Here is a 15,820-nt window from a genome sequence, read left to right as displayed (position 1 = left end):
CTGGAACATATTAAATCCTAATAAATGGCTGTTTATTATTAATCATAATTTTAATAGTTTTTATTATAAAGATAATACGTGCTCAATGTAGAAAATGGCAAAAAAGATAAAAATCTCCTATAATACCAACATGCAGAGAAAACCACTGAAATAAACTTCTTTATAGTATTTTTCCTACCCATAGGTATTTCTTCACACACTTAGAATTTATACAATTTTGTAGTCATGATCCATTCTCTTCTGCCTTACTTGTAATTGCAAAAACAAATTTCACAACATGCAGAAATAAAGGGCCTTTGTTCAAGGCCAGGATAAAAAGTTGTGTGAAACTTGAGAAAGGAACAAGAAGATCAGGTTGAGCAACTGCAGACACCTGCCTCCAGAGCCAGAAGGGAGATTTGGCCAAATCCTCCAGCACCTGCTCCTCAACCCATCAAAGTTGACCCAGAAAGTGAGAACTCCGGGGGTCTTGCAGGACAGGAAGGGGCCCGTCAGGGAGTGTTGGAACTGGAGCATGTGAGTTTGGGGGGAAGCTCTGTGTGTGTCGGGTTGGGTGTGATGCAGAGCGCATGTCACCCTCCAGGAGTGCCCACTGTGACCAGGGAAACGGGTGCAAGAGGCTGACCAGAGCGGGTGGAGGGGGAATGAAGGAGGGAGACAGCCATTCCAATCATTTCATCAATCCCCAGGTTAAAGATGGGACCACTGAGACCCACAGAGACCAGTGACTTACCCAAGCAGCAGTGATGAGACCAGAACTTCACACTCTAATCCCAATCTGGGAAGACTGAGCTCTCGGGGCTCTGAGCTAAATCCCAGCATGATGAATGCACAGAGCCTAGCAAAGACGCTGGGACCCACATCCAATACATCCAGTCCGTGTTTACTAAGTGCTCAGGGCATGCCAGCACAGAGACAAAAGCCACCCCTGGACACAGGACGAGGAGGCTGTTTTATGGGGACACGTGGAGCCTGGTCTGGCTCCCACTCTTGGGCAAAGGCTTCTCCACTCTTAACTACAAACAGGGAAACAAAGCCAGACTCCATAGATTCTGACGAATGCTCCATGAGTCAAAACTTCGTGTATCACTCCAGCAGAGAAAGGCTGTGCAATTTAAAAGGCAGCTCCTTTAAGGAAGCTCTTTTGATGTGCCAGGGGAAGCACCCCAAAAATAACTGCAGAAGGAATTGCACTCTCACAAAACATATTTGTACCGCTCACTTCCGAGCTAGGAATAGTCTTCACAACTTTCATTTTGAATGGGTGTGTTCTGCTTGGGCGGGAGGAGAGGAAAGAGTGAGTGGCGCCCCAAAGGCAACTGCTGAAATACTACAGAAGAGCAGCTGCTCCTGGCGCTGGGGAATTCTATTTCCATCTCTGCTTACACATAATTATCTTCCAAAGTGATGCTCCCCAGAGGGGTCACAGCGACAGACAGCAGCCTCCCAGATAACCACCCCAAATGGGTTGCTTCTGGCACCGCCTTAGTAAGTGGAGGCAGGGAAGAGGGCCTGCCATCAGGACCACCCACGGCCCGCTTCTCTGGAGCCCTCATCAGCAAGCGCCAGGCCCCTTACTTTGGAGGCCCAAGAGGAAATTAAATGGCAATCAGATAAGGAGATTTCCCTTCAGCTCCAAGGCCAAGGAGTCTGAAGTTATGACTCCCCGGGTGACCATGCAAACTGAACCAGCACAGCCTCAGACCGCCAGGCCAGGCCCGCCCACGGTAGGCCGCCTCTTTCTTTTAAATGACTGCTACTCAGACTGCAGGCTGAAGTGTTTTCATGACAACTTAAGAACAATGTGTGAAGACTTTGCTGGCCAGTGACAAAGTGGGCGGAAGAGAAGGCCCTGGGCCCGTGTACCAAGGCCACACAGCAGCTCCCTCACGCGCTCCACAGGTCCCCTTTCCTCCCTCCCCTGTGTTTTCAAGGCCGAACGTGGCCTGCTGACCAGGGGAGCTGACTCGACTCTTTTCACGGTGTAGTGACTTTACACACAGAAGGATCCTGGAAGCCGAACACACTGAGCTTGCACACTGACCTCAGCATTTTGTACCTGTGCCCAAGGCAATGACCCCCTGAAGCGCAGGCACCGTGTTCATCACCGGGCAGGCCTGGGGCTGCGGGGGCGTGAGCCGACCAGTCCACACAGGAGCGAGGCTCTGCAGCTCACAGCAGGGCGGCCACACGTGCTGAGTTTCCTGGCAGTGCCAGCCACCCCCAGCCTCGTCTGTCTACCCTCTCTTTATGTTTGTGGCTTACGTGTGGGGAGGCGGGCTGGTAAAAGGAGAGAGAACAGAAGAGAAAGCGTGGTGGATCAAGAGTCAACAGAGCACTAACTTTTTTTAAAAAATCTGCCTAGAAACAGTGGCTGCAAGATACCTAGGCACACACACAACGCAGCCATGGCCATCTGAACTTGGAAAAGTCCTCCATGTGCTGGTCCACACTACCTGCTTTCCTGCGTGCTCACAGGCACGATAGTGGCTGCTGTCTCACTAGAGCAAAGGCCACGGTCCAGAGGGCAAGGACCTCCTTGATCCCCTCCCATACCCCCAACCTCTCAGGCCACACATCCTCATGACCTTCCTGCCCCCAGCACACACTGTACTTGAGCTGCACTGTCCCTACACCATCCCTAGACCTCAGGGTCTCCGTGTCTGTTGTTCCCTCTGCCTGGGACACTCTTCCTCCACACATCAGCTCCTCCCCAGAACAAGCCTTCCTCCCTTCCCTCCTCCAGACCAAAGTGCACACGTGTCCTTCTCAGCGAGGCCCTCCTCAGCCACCTTCCGACACCTCCCCTCCCCTCTGCTGCAGGACTCTCCCTGCTGTTCAGCAATCATCACCATCTCACGTACCACCTGGGTAAAATGGCATCCAAAAAAACTCAAGTCTACCTAGAAAGAACCTCAGAATGTGACTTATTTGGAAATAGAGTTTTTGCAATGAATGTGAAGATGAGTGTGATGGTTAATTCCATGTGCCAACATGACTGGGCCACGGGTGCCCAGACATTTGGCCAAACATTACTGTGTGTGTTTGGCGGTATTTCTGGATGACATTAATATTTGAATTGGTAGACTGAGTAAAGTAGACTGCCCTCCCCAATGTGGGTGGCCCTCACCCAGTCAGATGAAGACCTAAACAGAGCAAATAGGATGAAGAAGAAGGAACTCCTCCTGCCTCACTGCCTGGGCTAGGACAGGGGTCTTTTCCTGCCTTTGGACTTGAACTGAAAAATCAGCTCTTCTTGGGTCCCAAGCCTGCCAGCTCTCGGACTGGAACACATACCATCAGCTTTCCTGGTTCTCAGGCCTTCAGACTTTAACTGGAACTTACACAATTGGGTCTCCAGCTCCATGACTGGAGATGTTGAAACTTCTTAGCCTCCATAATCACATGAGCCAACACCTTATAATAAATCTCTTAAAATACACAATCGCTATCGGTTCTGTTCCTTTGAACAGCTCTAATACAATGAGGTCATACTGTTGCACAGCAATGTGCAAACAGGTAACACTAATGTACTGCACACTTAAAAATGCTTAAGATGGTAAATTTTATGTCATTTGCCACAATTAAAAAGAAAAAGATGAGGTCACACTAGAATTGGGTGAGCCCTCATCCAAAGGAGACACAGACTATGATAGTTAATTTCAGGTGTCAACTTGACTGGATTAAGAGATACCCAGATAGTCTGTAAAGCATTGTCTAGGAAGGTGTTTCCAAAAGAAACTGGCACTTGAACCAGTGGACTGAGTAGGGAAGATCCACCCTCACCCAATGTGCATAGGCACCATCTGATCAGCTGGGGGCCCTGACATAACAAAAAGGCAGAGGAAGGCGAATTCATTCTCTCTCTCTCTCTCTCTCTCTCTCCCTCCCTCTCTGGAGCTGGGACGCCCTTCTCCCGCCCTTGGAGAATTCAGCCTTTGAACTCCAGCACTTGCACCAGAGCATCCCTCCCACTCCAAGTTCTCAGAGCTTCAGCCTTGGACTGAAAGTGACACCATCACCTTCCCTGGTTCTGAGGCTTTCGGACTTGGACTGAGCCACACTACCGGCTATCCCTGGGTCTCCGGCTTATAGGCAGTCTACCATGGGATTTTGCAGGCTCCATTTCCTGTGAGCCAATTCCCCTAATAAATCCCCTTCCCTATATCTACCTATATATGTCCTATTGGTTCTGTCTCCCTGGAGAACCCTAATACACAGGCCTGGGGAAATGCCACGTGATGGCAGAGACTGAAGCTCTGCTGCCGTAAGTCTAGAACACCAAGGATGGCGGGCAACCACCAGGAGCTAGGAGAGAAGCATGGACAGCTTCCCCTCAGAGCCTCCAGAACCGTGGGGAAGTACATTTCTGTTATTTAAGCCAGCACTTTCCAGCACTCTGTTACAGCAGCCCTAGGAAACTAAGAAACATACCATGTATTGTCATCATTATTATCTGTCACTCTCACTAGAAAATAAGCCCCATGAGCATAGGATTCTGGCTCCTCTTGTGCAGTACAAAATCCCCAACCCCTACAACAGTGTCTGGGACCCAGCAGGCACTCAATAATGTTTGCTGAATGAATTCTGAGTGAAAGAAAATAAGCTTAGAAGGGAGGCGGGGGTGCTATGCCTCATCCCACAGAGGGCAAAACCGAGAGCTAATGTTCTAACTTCACTCAGAGACAGAAGAGCCAAGACAAGAACTAAATTGGGACCTTGTTCGTTCATTTGATAAATAATACTGAGTGCCATGCTAGTCCCCAGGAAGGCCACTCCATGCAGTAAAAACTAACCACAATGTGGCATGGTGGGAAAGAAAGAGCAGGATCCCGTCTCAGCCCTCCTCTCAGTGAGGGCCATGACCTTGAAGAAGGTACCCCAGCCCTTGCATCTCAGTGTCCTTATCTATGGAGTGAAGGGTGGATTAGAAGTCTACCTGCTCTCTAAGAGGTGATTTGTGCTGCTGCAGAGAAGCCTTCTTAGATCTCTAGAGCCAGGGTGAAATCTCCATTCTGCTGACTTACGTTTAGGGCAGTGCCCTCTACTTTGAAATTTCTCTCATACCACAGCTATCATCCCATTTGTATAATTTTCACACACATTATCAGGACTCATGCCATGGGCCTCTGTATCTGGAACTCTATGGGTCATGCGGTCTGCCCAAGTCCAGTGCGTGTCATCACTGGGTGGCTCTGCTCCTCCCAGGCCCAAAGACAACAAGCTCACCCACCAAGTTGACTCCCAAGAGAAAAGTTTCCTTTTTTCCATCTGGAACTCAGCAGACTGGGTTGCTCTGCAAGTCTTGGGTATGGCCTTCTCCACATTCAACCTGCAGGCTTCAGATTTCTGGTTTGTACGAACCATCAGCCTACCAATTGGTGGCTTCAAATGAACTTGCCACCATACACAAGCATGCATGCACACACAGTGGTGCAGTTACAGGTGGCCAGGGGAATGAAACCAGCACAGACACTGACCTGGGCCTGGCACTGTCGGCAGTATAAGAACAACTTTGGTGACCTCACCTCGCAGGGGCTCAGGAGGAGTAAATGGCAGACCTTTGTCAAGTGCCCACACATGTAGTTCTCGCCCTGCATCCGGCTATGAGCAATGCATGGCAGTGCCGAGAAGAGGGGAAAGAACCTCAACTGCCCAGAGCACTGAGACCTGGGCCCACTTCTGCTCTGTCCCAGTCAGCTGTGTGGCGTGGGGCAGGCACTTCACCTTTCAGGGCCTCATTCAGCCACCTCCAAACAAATGGGAGAGGTTGTACTAGCAATCCCCCAGCCCTCCGTCTACCCCAAGAAAGTGAAAAGGCCTTTGCGTGTGGGGCTCTGGTGTGCACAGTGGAGGCGGTTCATAGCAGCAGCGTAGGAACAGAACATCCAGACTCACTCTCCTGCCCCAACCTCCCACCTTCACCCCTTCTTCATCCCCCTGCCCCCACCCTCAACTGCCCTAGGCAGCCACTAATCTCCTGACCTCCTCTCTTTAATGTTACTAGATTATGTCCATTTTTATATTTAGCAAATGTAATATGTGGTCATGCAAAATAGGAATAGCTACTTAAAACTACTGAGTACTTATTAGGTAATATGCTCAGAGCTTTATAAACATTCTTTTAATCTTCCTAACACCCCTTGAGGTAGGTGCTAATTATTATTCCTAGTTTACAAGGAGGAAGCTGAGGCCCAGGGAGATAAAATAACTGCTCAAGTTATTATTCAGCCATAAGGAGCTGAATGGGAGCTGGGTATCAGCACCACCCAAGGCTGGCCCCTTGGGGCAGCAGGTGAAGGACACTGTGGTCCCGTAAGCCAGGGCTTCCCAAACTCCACCGCGCCCACTGGGCAGCCCAGCCACGAAGGCCTCCACATGCCTCCTCCACCAGTCCGCTGGTCAGGCCCCTCAAACACCTTCTAAGAAACCACAGCTTCTCCTTCTCCCCAAAACTCCCTGCTGAGAAACAAACCATCACAAACAGTCTTTCCCCAGGAAGCCAGGAGAGAGAGAACAATCACCACACAGCTAGAAGGAAAGACCTGCTGTGCTAGCAATCCCATTTCACCACATCCCCAGGGGCTTTTCCCGAGGCAACAGCGCCTGGTTTTCCAGCACACAATCTGTAAATGTTCTCCCAGTTCAGCTCCCTAGTCTGGAATCCCTGCAGAACAGACTGGTCTCAACTAATACTTACATAACCTTGGTTCCTGGGGAGAGAGGTTTGGAGAAATACTCGGGCAGGTTACACCAAAATTAAAGTGTTCTATTACCGTGCCTAGCATCCAGAAGAAACGGAGAGAAGGTGAAACCAGGCACTTGCTTCAAGGTGCCAGCTGCCACCCCGGGTGGCATGACCTCACAGCACTCACAGCACCCAGGGCAGGAGCAGTGCCCTCGAGGGGCTCCCTCATCCTCCATGGTTACTACAGACCCACCAGCTCTGAATGTCCTGAGATCTCACCACCCAGATCAAGAGGCTAAATGATGAGCCTCACAATCTCACCGCCAATCAGTACAATGCCCACTAAACACAGCCCATTTCTTCACCCAGAATGGCAGCCCCATACACTACTGGTAGTTTAAACTGGTACAGCCCTGAGAGCATAATATGGGTACTGATAGAACGTTTGAAATGAATTTAACATTTAACATGCCAATTCCACTCCTAGAGAAATGCGTGCATACTAATATGTATGAAGATACACCAGCAAAACTAATGAGTCAGTTTATATGTCCATCAATAGGAGACCAATCCATAAATTATGATACACTTATGCTAGACAATATTTTGTAGACAAACAAAAGACAAACTAAAAGAACAAAGAAGAGCTACAAGCACAAAAAGATCTCCAAGATGTATTATGTGAAAAAACAAATAGTGAAACAACACAGATGATGCAATCCAATTTATGCTTACAAAAGATAGAAAACCATATGTATTTGTGTCTATACAGGCTGACAGTTTCAGGATATGCACCCAACTGCTAAATCCGGTTCCCTCTGAAGACCTGGCAGGAGTGGCATCTGGGAGGGGCGCTGGGTGAAGGGGACTTGACATGCCTGCTATGTCCTTCTGCACTATGTGAACGGGAAGGCAGAGTGCAGGAGAATACGCTCACATGTCGCCTATACAATTTAAGAGAAGAGCAACTGAACTAATTAAAAAACACCACCACCACCGGGTTCTCATGCTGACATAAAACTGCTACACTCATCTGAACAGGTTTCTGTGCTGCACTCTCAGGTCTTCCCAAGCCTTGCAAAGTTCAAGCCAATTCCTAAGCCACTGATGACAGACTGGATTGGGATCAACGCGGAAGAAGGGAAATGTGAGATTTGACGAAAACTTCAGTGAAAGCTCCGTGGAAGCTGCACACCTGTCCTGCCCTGAACCTGCCTCAGCTCTGGGGCCTTCCTCCCTCTCACCCCCACAAGATGAGAAAAAAGCCAAAACCAGGATTAAGAGAAAATTCCTCTTCCCAAAGCAGAGGAGAGGCCTCCACTGTCACCAACAGAGCTGCTCCCAGGCAAAGCCAAAGAGCCGGCCTGGCCAAACTCCACCCTCCTGACAAAGGCATGTCGTGCCAGGCCCCTGGGATTGCAGGGACAGCCAAGACTGGCAGCCCTAAAGCCCACTCAGTCGGGTCCCTCCACTTCGGCAGAGAGCCCAGGAATCTTTTCACACTCACTACTGAAATCCAAACTGAACCAGTATACAAATCAGATGGTTCTGCCAACAAAACAGCAACAACACGGAAAAAAGAGTGATAAATCAATGGTATTCTGGCTAAATATATACTTATTCTTTCTGCTTGCCTTAGCAGTGGCACTGCTGCAGATTTAAACATTTGATAAATATGTTTTTGCTTCCCAGTGATAATTAAAACAAACACACACCCCTAAACACACACAACTAACACGGAGAAAAAAGGAAAACAACAAACGGGCTTTGCTTAGGACATAATGTTCAAGAGGTAGGCATGACACCTATTATCTGGAGGCGAAAATGCTCTGGTCCCACTAAAACATGTACCCTGTCTGGCAAGGGCTCTCACCACACAGAACAAACTCACTGGACACTTTAACAGTCCACGGCTAGGGGGCTACCAAGAGGCGCTCTCAGGACAAGGCAAAGAAGTCCCCTCTTTGGCAGAAAGGAGTAAACGTCAAGCAGAAGGTATGAGCTGAGTCGTCCACAGAGACTCACCGGCAGAGACGGCTGGGACTGAAGAGGCCGGGAAGCAGTCAGCACCCACAAAGGTAAACCTGCTGCCTCTGCCCAGAGAGATCACAGCCCAGATAAAGCCAGAACCTGATCAACTGACCTCCAGCCTGACCAGAGGAAAACAAACTATTTGAAGGGCAAGGATATTACACAATCTGGAAAAAAACAGAAGCTCAATAGCAAGTTTATCACCATGTCTGGCACTGACTAGGGGACCGAGCACAAGACCAGGACGTGGCAACAGCGCGTCCTAAGACAGGATGTGCAGATACCAGCCAACCGTCTCCCCGTGCTGACTCTGGCTCACCTGAGCATGGCTTGGGTCCCCACAGGCACTGCGACCTTCAGGGGATGGTGGCCTCGACTCCCCTTGGGGCTGGCCATTATGTTCAATGCCACTCGTGGTTCCCAGTCAGCCCCTGCACATTCGGTGACCACAAGTCAACTCCGCCTGGGGCAGATCAACTCTTAGGGATCAGCTGGAACTGAGGACCAACCCCCGTGGGTCCCCTGTGCCACTAGGGAAGAGTGAAGTACAGACTACACCCCAGAGAGGCTTCTTCCCTCGGGCACTTTTCGCTTGAAGTTTCATGCTCAAACCAGCATTTCCCAAAATGGGGTCTGAGGAATCTGACTTCCATCCTCTGAGATGCTCCTAGAAAGGCAGGAATGATAAGGCCGGGGAGGGCGCAGAGAGGGGAAGGCTCTTTCAGGTTGTACTCAAACACCTTTCTCTAGCTCAGCTAAGACCAAAGGAGGCTCTTCTGGTTTCTGCAGAGCTATTCTACACAGTCACCATCCCCAACCACCAGCCCTGGGGGGTCAGAACTGATTGCAGGGATGGGAAGGAAGAAGGAGAGGAGAGGGAACCTTCAGATTTGATTCCTCTCTCTCAACTCCAATATCCAAAGGGACTGAGCTCTGTGGATTCTAACAAGTTCCCTTTTTCTCCACCGCTACTGCCACGGTCTTAAGTTCAGGCCCTCATCCTCTCTCGAGCCAATTACTTTAATGAATTCGTTTCCACTAATTTCTACTTGCTTGCACACAGCCTACCGTGCTACCTTCTAGAATACGGACCTGACACTCTCCCTTAATAAACCCCCAGCCTACAGGGCTGAGTCCCAGCCCTTGGCAGAGTGTACAAGGCCCCAGCCTGCCTTTTCAGCTAGAAACACAGGCTCTGGAGTATCACAGATCACAGCTGACTCTCGGATGAACCACTCACTGGCCGTGTGAACTGTACCCATTCCACATCTGTGAGTTGGAAATAGCACAGTCAACTTCCCAGAGCTGCGGTGAGGATTAAATCCAAGTTGTAAAGAGCCTAGCTCTCCAAGAGTATTCACAACTCTACCTGGTTCCAGGGTCCACTCCCTTCCCCACCTTGCTATGGCTCGTTCATTCATTCTTCATAATGAATGAATGAGAATCAACTCCAAAGAAAAGAAGGCACAAGCAAGAGCTAAAAACTGAGGGTCATAAATATAAATGTTAGGCTACCAAAATGTGAAAGATACCAAAATTAACTCATTATCAAAATAATGTGAGTGGAGAGAAGGAATGGAAAGGAAGGAAAACATTATTTTGGGGAGGAAGTGTTTTTCATATATAAATCTCTATGATGTTTTGGACCTCATTTGTTCCAAAGATTTAGGATGATGACATTTCAAAAGCTGACAAAGATGACACTTCTATTTTCTTACAACTATTTCTTAATTAATATCTTTCGAGAACTAAGAAGTCCTTTTATAGACTGAATGAATCTTAATAAAATTCTCAGAGAAATTCTGGCATCAGTCACAACAAACACCTTCTTGGAATTTAATTTCCTTTCAGCATACAACTTACTATGGAAACTCACTTATGATGCCACCAATACCAGTCAAAATCTGCCTGGAGCACAAAAACTTCAAAGTTCCAAAAGAGAGCCTGACAGGACCAGATGGAAATTGGCCCCATATTTAGACAAATCCAACATCTAACAGAAATTTCTCCCATGCCAAACTTTCCAGCTTTGACCCTCAGCCAGACTCAGCTCCTCCAACCCTTCCCCAACCTCACCCTACAGCTCTTCCAGGGCCTGCCTCCAGATGCAACCACCCCAAATTCACTATCTTTTCCTTGCCCAATGAAACAAATAAAAAAGGTGAAAAGGCCACAAAATGGGCAAAAGGGAACTAGCTACATTCATTTTCAACCTTCTATCAAAGACCTGTCCTTTCTGGCTTCTGGTTTTTTCAATTCCTTACTCTTAGATAAGACAATCACAGGCCCTGGAATATTCACTGTGTATTGAGGGTTGAGGTGGGAAAGCAAAAGCTGGAAGGTTTATAAGTACAAAACCGTACTTTAAAAGCTCCCCCATAACAATTCCTACTGAAAGACTTAATCCCGTTATCCTAATCACCTGTGGACAAGGGAGAGAAGGGCGTGGATGCCAACCTTTAATGAGCACCGGCTGCAATTAATGGATATATCTCAAGGCAGATGATATTACTGATTTTTACATATATGGAAACCAGGCTCAGGCAAGTCAGGCAATGGGCTGTTTTTACACCCAGGCCCGCTAGACTCCCAGGACTCTTGAACTTAGCACTTCACCAAGCTGCTTCCAGTGTCCATAAGTACTTACATTACAGCACCCTGGGTTGGAGAGCACCTTACAGTTTACATGTTGCTTTTCCCATATATTATTTAATTTAATCATCATGTCCCTGTAGGATAGCTAGGAATTTCTTTTCCACTGTTACAAAAGGCCATTTGGATTCAAAGATCATCAGTAACTTGTGCAAGACAGCTGTAACACTTAAAGAGTTGTGTCCTCTCTTGGCTTTGATTTCTTACCTGCAAAATGATGCTCATTCCTACTTCACAGTATATGATAACTGGCAGAGGCCCAAATGGTAGCTATTCTTAGCATGACAATTTTTATTAATAGCCCTCAGTTAAAGTAAAATTAACACACACACAAACACTAGATATTTTAAAGACTCAACTTTATTAGTCAAGCCTTTACTTGTTGGTAAAATACCACAACCTCAGACTCAAAGATAACCACTAACTGCAGCTTCCAAAAAACTGACAAAAAAGGATTACTGAAAATGATGTGGTCAAAACCAATATGGATTTTGAAAGCAACTAACGGATGAGAACAGAAGAACAGGAGCATTGTTATGATAAAATACAAAAAAATCCTCTTCTTCCAGCACCACAGGCTTGATCATTAATGTGCTGCTTGACCTCTGCCATGTCATTTCAATTCTGTGATGGCCCTCCTCACCATTCAAAACATCATAGGCAGCTTATAACCTGGAAGTTGTAGTGAGACATTGCCCAGGGGGTCTAGGGAAGAGGGGTGGGGCAGAGAGCTATTTTTAATGTGCTGCATCTCATGCACTACTTGCTTATTTACTATACTCACTTGAAAAGAAATCTGGGAAGTCTGGAAATGCCAGACGCAATAGGAATCAGCTCGCCCCTTCTCAAACCAGAATGGAAAAGATGGCGTTAAGTGTAGTTGTACAAGGATCCCAGCATCAGCTAGACAGAAGAAAACCTATACTACTATGGCAATGAGAGATCCTGAGGATGTTCTCCAGGTAAGCCCCAGGAAGGCCAACGCAACTGGGCATCCACTCCAGGCTTGAAAGTTAAAAAATAAGAACAAATTCGAGTCCACAGGTAAGATACATGCAATGTTTTCTAAGCACAATTAGCAACCTTATAGTCGAGATAGCTGGATAGGTAAGTACACTAATCGCCTGCATGAGAACAGTATTCATATTGTAAATCTAGTACCAATTATTGTTCCTTTGTTGTTTTGCTCTTCGTAATCTTTCTTGCTTCTCATGTTTTCTTGTAAATTCATCCTAATTTCTTTATAAGAACATGCTGAGGTTTATTTTGTCTCACAAGGAAAAAAAAATTTCAATCTCTCTCCAAAATTTCCTCCTGTCTCCATCAGCTTTCTAGCTCTCTTTATACTCCATGTGACAGATAAGAAAACAGGCCCAGAGGGCAAGAGACTCATCCAGGGTCACACTTCTTGCTCACATATCTAAGACTAAAACAAGGGCTCAAGAAGCCCAGTATCAATCTCCTGCTGTTTCACTGTTGCAAGTGACCTGGCACACTGATGTCTTAAATACAAAGTTTATTTGGGGGGAAAAAGCTATCATGAGTCATCTCCATTGTCAAAGGGCACTACACAAGTTGTTCTCATAAAGTATCCAGCATGTCTAGAACTTGTTTCTGAAATAATCAACCTAAGCAGAGAATAAAAGGCCACGTCTTCTACTCACAAGGCTGTGAGCAGATGTGCTGCTGGGCTTTTGGGGACCTGCTAGTCCAACCCAGGGAAATTAGTAAGGGGGAACCCTGGAGGCAGGCAGTACTGGAGAAGGAACCCGGTGGGTGGCTGAGATAGATCAGAGTTGTTTTTTTCAGACAGCTCGCGGAGATAGTTAGGATCTCATGCAGCCCAATCCCACTCACCTTGGAACACTCCTAAATATCTCATCCACTTAGCTGTCCCTCTTCAACTTCCCCAGGACAAAACCACTGCAGTCTGAGAGGTGAACCTGGCAGACTGGGAGGGGCGGTCCTTGACCCTGGCGGCAGAGGAAGCAAAGCAAAGCTCAGCTCCCTTCCCCCGCCCAGCCTTTACAGGAACTCCCCGTCGGGTCTTCAGACGCCATAGGCGTCCCCAACTCCGAGCCTGATCCCTGTTCTCAGGGTCTGCCCCGGACAGAGGAGCAGAGCCCAGTCCTCACCGCTCTATCCCGCCGCAGCTAGCCTCCGGTGCCCCGACCCCTAGGCTCGCCGCGCTCTGGGGCCTCGCTCCATCCCTCCTCGCCCGCAGGGACCCCCGCCGGACGTTCGCCCGACCCCTGAGACCCTGAGCGCACCCCTCCCTCCCCGCCCGCAGAGGATCCGCGTCCGCAAACGGAGCCTTCCCGGCCGCCCCGGCCCGGACTCCTTTCACCGGGTCCCGGACCCGGAGTCCGCCCCGCACCCGCACTTCCCGCCGGCCCACGCGTGCTCGCGCTCCGCCCCAACTTTTCCCGGCCCCGCAGCAGCGGGGATGCCGCGTCCAGAGCCGCGACAGGCGGGCGAGCTCGCGTCCCCTCGGCCCCCGCCCGCCGGCACGAGTTGCGCTCGGGACTCGCTGCGCGCCGGGCCCTCGGTCGGCAGCCCGGCGCGGAGGCGGAGCCGGCGTGGCGGGAACCGTGCTGTCCCGCGCCGCACCCCCGCCCGCCAGCTCGCCGCTCCGCCGCCTCGGCGCCGCTCCTCTACCACCTGCCCGCGGGCGCCGGCGCCGCTCACCTCCTCCCGCCGCCGCCACCACTGCCGGGAATACGTGACAGTGGCCGCCGCCGCTCGCGCTCCCCGCCTCGCCTCTCCTCTCGGCGCCCGCGCGGGCGGCTCTGGAGCGCCGGACCGCAGCGCCAGGCGCCCTCTGCCGCCGGGAAGCCGAATCCTCCCGCCCTAACCCTAACTCGCCGGCCGCCCCCGCCCGGGCCTCGGCCCCCGCCCCCGCCCCTTCCCCCGCCGGCCCCGCCCGGGCCCGGCCCCCACGCTCGCCACCGAGCGGATTCCGCAGGCCCGGGAGGCTGCCCCGCGTGCCCGCCCGCCTGCTGCTGCCTCCGGGGAGCCTGCCCTGACCACTCCTGCCGGCTTCCGCACAGCCGGAGCATAAGTCACCCCCTGTTGATATATTTCCTGCTTCTTTGAATGCCTCGCCCACGAGATCGTAAAATTGGGGAGAGGGGTGGTCAGGGGGCAAGCACGTGTCTGTCGTGTTCACCATTCTCTCTCCTGGGGCTAGGCTGGCGCCCTGCCTGGAATACTGAAGTGCGCAATAAATACTTGCGGAGCTAGCGAACCAGTGAATGAATGAGTAGGGATTTTCTTACATCATAGTTGTAAAGAAATAATAATAAAATTAAAAAGAATGAGTAGAGATTTTTACCGCTGTCTACCCAAGTAGGCTTTTCAATCTCAAGCGGACAGAGATTCTGACCTGGATTTGGTTTTTGTAAATTACACGTGCAACACACATGCGCAGCTTAGCATAAATAAATGGATTCACAATTCCCCACCTCAGACCAGCACGAAAGCTGCACGAGGCCCACAGCTAAATACTAGTCAGGGCTTTTAGTCAAATACATTTAGGTTTTAGATGTACCGCTTAAAAGCTGGGCAGTCTTGGGAAAGCTAATCTCCCTGGGCCACAGTTAACTCATCTATAAATTAAGAATAATAAAACCTACTTCTTAGAGTTGTTATGAGGATTAATTGAGATCATGCACTGTAAAGTGCTTTACACAGCCCCCTGACGTGTACGGTAGTATGTAAATGATAGTTATTGTTAGCATTACTACTGATCTAGGTGATAAAAAATATGCAAATGTAAAATAATGGCTACCTTTTTGCCTGAGGACAATCTTAAAACCCTTGTATGTGTATTATAGTCACTAGCCCTCGGAGCAAGGCCACTCCTGTCCCTCCTCCCCTCCACCCCCACAATTTAACAGGTCTTCGGTTTTTTAAGAGCTGTAGAACCCATTCTCCTGCAGGTTTTCCACCTAGATTTCTGTGACGAATGTCCTAATTAACAGGTGTTTGTTTTATTGATGTCAAGGGCAGTGAATCATCAAAAGCATCTGCAGTCTACCACCTCTTCCAGTTTTCTTCCTGACCCTCTCTCAAACATCTTGAAGCTCCCTTTTCACTTTTACAAGAAATCTCCTTTCTGCTCCACACAAAAGCAGCAGTGCAGTGAAGTGGCATCTGGGCATCCCAGCCCATCCACTATGGGCTCCCTGAACCTCAGTCCCCTCAACTGTAAACTGTGGAGAATAACATCTTACAACATTGGGAGAGAATTCATGATCCAGTCCGTGAGGGAAATCACTAAACCACACAGGTGTTTAATAAAAGGCGACTATTGATTAGTTTATTTAGCAAGTATTTAAGGTGCATCTATTAGCATTCTAGGGGCTAAGAGGGTGAGGGAAACACACATGTGTGAGGTAAGGTCCCTGCCCTCAATGGAATTTGAACTCTAGCTCACAAATGTACCCC

The 15,820-nt window shown here is 49.2% G+C and overlaps 1 long non-coding RNA gene across 2 annotated transcripts in view; it reads right to left on the bottom strand.

Annotated features, from left to right (window-relative positions):
• Positions 1–13,337, bottom strand: part of LOC138383927 (uncharacterized) — a 57,909-nt gene extending 44,572 nt beyond the window's left edge. Inside the window, exon 1 of one of the 2 annotated variants that reach the window (XR_011233666.1) lies at positions 13,229–13,337. This is a non-coding gene — a long non-coding RNA (uncharacterized lncRNA). Of the gene's footprint in view, positions 1–8,713; positions 8,778–13,228 lie in introns of those variants that run through there. The other variant, XR_011233667.1, reaches the window with a different exon arrangement.
• Between the last annotated feature and the right edge of the window lie 2,483 nt (positions 13,338–15,820).

The sequence above is a fragment of the Eulemur rufifrons genome, chromosome 6 (genome assembly GCF_041146395.1).
Source record: "Eulemur rufifrons isolate Redbay chromosome 6, OSU_ERuf_1, whole genome shotgun sequence".
NCBI classification, from domain to species: Eukaryota; Metazoa; Chordata; class Mammalia; order Primates; family Lemuridae; genus Eulemur; species Eulemur rufifrons.
The sequence above is the reverse complement of the archived record's forward strand: the minus strand, read 5'-3'. Positions and strand labels throughout refer to the sequence as shown.